This window comes from Monodelphis domestica, chromosome 2 (genome assembly GCF_027887165.1).
Source record: "Monodelphis domestica isolate mMonDom1 chromosome 2, mMonDom1.pri, whole genome shotgun sequence".
NCBI lineage: Eukaryota > Metazoa > Chordata > Mammalia > Didelphimorphia > Didelphidae > Monodelphis > Monodelphis domestica.
In genome coordinates this window covers 445,946,982-445,950,795 of record NC_077228.1, presented here as the reverse complement: position 1 = coordinate 445,950,795, position 3,814 = coordinate 445,946,982, and the positions used below count along the sequence as shown (strand labels likewise).

Genomic DNA, 3,814 nt, shown 5'->3' with positions numbered 1-3,814 from the left:
CTAAAGAAAATAACAAACAAACGAAGCAGAATAAAGAGGTGGAGTTGAAAAATAGCCAGAGAAGGAAAGGAAGGGGTATGGGGAGATGGGGTGGGGTAGAGAACAAACAACTAGCTAATTACCTAAAACTTCTTGCCTGGAGTTGTAAAATATTTGATTTGCATGAAAATCAAGAAGGAAGTTGAAACTGTTCCTGTATTTAAGTCTCCTTAACAACTGGAATAGAGCAGCAATGCCTTAAAAACCAAGAAAAGCTGGCTACAAACATGGAGTGTCCCCAAAATCTTAATGCAATTTTAAGCTAGCAAAGCTCTAAACTTCACTAGTTTTAGCTGGTTTAAACTTTTTTTTTTTTGTAACTAAGAACTGCACTGAGATTTTTTTGGGATATGGGGTTTTAAACTAAGAATTAAATGGTTGAGGTAAATGGGAAAATTTTCCTAATTCCACAACTAGCAAAAAAGCAAAACAAAACAAAATAAAAACACCTCATTATGATGTTCCATCTTTTCTATACAGTGGGAACTAACCTTGAAAGTATGCATTTCCAATCCTTGGCTTGAAGTATTCCCTGAAGCTCTGTAGACCTCAAGGCCATGATAGATGGAAACAAAAGGACATGAAAGGAAAATGGTTCACAGTTCTGACATGTTAGGATGCTCTTAGATTGCTGATTATAAAAGGCAGGTGCCTAAACATGTAATAAAGGTGAATACAGTTCCTCTATAATTAAATAGAACAATGGTGTTTTGGTTTCTAAACAGGATTGGTACCTTGAGATTCATGGGAATTGTGCCCTTATGACATATCCAGCCTTCCCATCTAAATTCTTCAACAGATTGGATAAGATGCTGGCACAAACCTCCTCCACTCTGAGAATCAAATATTAACTTTCTCATGAAACTCTCAAACCTCTCATGTGATCACTTTGGGATTTTGACATTTCATTTTTTTTAATTGTTTGAAACCTGGATTACTATAAATTAGAAGTATGTATTTTCAGAAAATTTTGGTACTGTGGAATAAACATTGCTATTTGATGTTAGAGGTCTTGGGTTCAAATCTCTATTTACTACTGTTTAATTTAGGGCAAACCATTCAATTTCTCTGAGCCTCAATTTCTTGCCCATTGGATTAGGGACCATTACCCAGAAGATTTAAACCTTTCAGCTCTGGCAATCTCACCCTGAATTCTAGCTGTCCTAATTAGTGCCTATTAGTAGCCGATCACATCTAGGCAGCCCAGGCAATGTTTTGTCTTATATTCATTCTAACAATATTTTCACCATTATATTCTAACAATATTTTCACCAGCCATTTTTACAACTCTTCTCCCCTCTTCATTCCTTTCCCAATCCTAGTGTTGTTTCTATTTTCCAACTCTAGAACCATAATAAAATCAATACTGCCCTTGCTACTACGAAGGGAATTTGTTTTGATTATATGTATTTGTTACAAAGGTTATGTTATTCTTTTTTTTTCTTTAAATTTTGGATAGTAGTGAGAGGGAGTGAAAATCAATGTTTATTAATTGAAAAATAAAATAAAACTTTATAAAAGGATCAAGTTAGAGTTGATCATGTTGGAGTTCCACTCATAACTTTCCCTGCCCCAGGCAACACTCCACTATGTTTGTTATCTCTTTCTATTAAAATGTCAGCTCCTAGAAGGTAGGTACTATCCCTACTTTTGATTTTGTATTCCAAACATTTAATACAATGCTTGCTAAATAGGAAGTACTTAATACAGGCTTTTCTTGCATTCATTCATTCATTCATTCATTCATTCATTCACCTATAAAATTAGAGCACTGGATTAAGCAGCCGCTAAGGTCCATTCCAACTCTAAATCTGTGACTCTACATTAGTATTTTTGTGGTTCTGGTTTCAGGATCTAAGGAAGGTAGAGAAAAATTTTAAATAGTATTAATTAATGAACATAGTTTTTGCTTTCTTTAAGAGGCTTTACATGCAAAAGCTATATAATATACATCAACAACTATATATGAACACAAGTGAGAAGCAACAGAGTATAATGGAAAGAACACTCTTGTATGATGGCATCAGAAGGCCTGAGTTTGAGACCTAGCTCTGACATTTACTGCCTGAATGACCCAGCAGGGCAAGTCCTTTAAACTCTGAGCTTCAGTTTTTCTACAAAAGGAGGCTAATAATACTACCTAGGAAAGAGGTTGTGAGCAAAGTGCTTTGTAAACACAGAAGAGGGATAGAGACCTAAGCTTTTTTAATTGTTGTGCATGTGCAATAATTTTTACACAAGTCACTGGCCCAAAGCCAAATAGACTTTGTGCTAAGATATTCTAGAGGCTATACAGACAACTAAGAGAGACCTAAAGGGAAAAAGAACTGTTACTCATGAAAATACAAGTAATCTTGCCTGTTTTGCAGTAACCTTTGCAGTTAAGTTCTGGTGGAAAAGATGTGGTTTCTACTGATGACAGTTCTGAGAGACATGAACAAAAACCCCTCCCTATGTGCAGGGTTGAAGGCACTCATTTAAACATCACCTTTGTCTTTCTCTGGGTTCTGGATGTCATGCAACTGGGCTCCAAAATAGCAAATGGGACTTGATAAATCGCAGACATTAAAGAACTTCCGAGGATTGTAAAAAAAGGAGTTTCTCCTTCTTGGGGAAGAAGATTTTGTAACTGCATGTTCCCTGGGGCTTGGCTGGGAGGAAGACCGAGGGTGACAAGGAGTGCCTGTTTCCTTGTGATGGATGCCAGTGGGATGGTTCCTTATTTGTTTTGGTATAAAAATAAATCAGGGCCTGGGATGGAAAAACAACAACCATCACAACAAAAAAAAAACCAACTCCTGCCCTCTCTTCCAGGGAGAGAGAATGCTTTATCCTAAGAGTTCCAGAGGAATCTACAGTGGGCAGCTCAGAGTGGGGGATGCATAACTGAATTATTCTCAAAACTGCATTGTTATAGAAAAGAAAACACTTTACAGAAGTTACAAAAGAAAAATGGTTCTTATCAATCTTTCTATCTGTCTTTCACTACTTCACATTGCAGGTGTCATCCATCTCTTGATAATGACTCAGTAGTCCACAGCTCATAAGATGAAGTTTATTCACTGCTCACAAGAAACTCTGTCTGCATCTTTTGTTTTTATATTTCTAAAAATCTTGATCTTGAATGAATTCCTGAGGCTTTGCATATGGCTGCAATTATTTTGGATCATGGATAGGACCTGGAACTTTGATTCGACTGGCATAGAGAACTTCTGGGAGAGGAAATTCCCTCTATCAATGTAGGTCAAAATTGTCTCTTCAGCTAAAGCTTTGGTGTCTAAAGCCAATTAAATGACTAGCCCAGGGTCACACAGCCAGTAAATGAGATTGAAGAAATGTTCTCTTGAATTGTGAGGCTGGCTTTTTATATGCTATATATACCATGTTGTCTCTTGCATATGTTCTATTATTTCCATTGTAGTTTTTTTTCCCAGTGAGATACAATAGAAATAATCATCGATATTGAGTCAAAAGACCTAGGTTTGTGGCAGCTTTTACTATATATGTTACCTTGGACAAGACAATTTTCTATCTGGTCTTTTTTTATCTATAAAAGGGAGCAAAAATATGTGATGAAATTCTCTTCACCTCAAATATGATGATCTTATAGATTTGCGTTTGGTCTCTCATGTTATATTGTAAGCTCTCTATCTTTTACTTCTTTTGGAACTTTCAGTAGGGTTCAATGAACAGTTTTGACTAAATCCTATCATTTGCCAACTACAAATGTCATCTATCATTTGGATCTATGAAAAGAAACAGCTAGTTAGCTCCA

General features: G+C 36.1%; 1 protein-coding gene and 1 long non-coding RNA gene across 2 annotated transcripts in view; both read right to left on the bottom strand.

Annotated features, from left to right (window-relative positions):
• The window catches only part of PACRG (parkin coregulated), a 632,164-nt gene that overhangs the window by 170,625 nt on the left and 457,725 nt on the right, over positions 1-3,814 (bottom strand). The gene's annotated exons all lie outside the window — the stretch shown is intronic.
• LOC130456851 (uncharacterized) overlaps positions 1-3,814 on the bottom strand; it is a 70,255-nt gene that overhangs the window by 40,030 nt on the left and 26,411 nt on the right. Inside the window, exon 1 of the long non-coding RNA XR_008915880.1 lies at positions 531-3,814. This exon is cut by the window's right edge and continues 26,411 nt beyond it. This is a non-coding gene — a long non-coding RNA (uncharacterized LOC130456851). The remainder of the gene's footprint in view (positions 1-530) is intronic.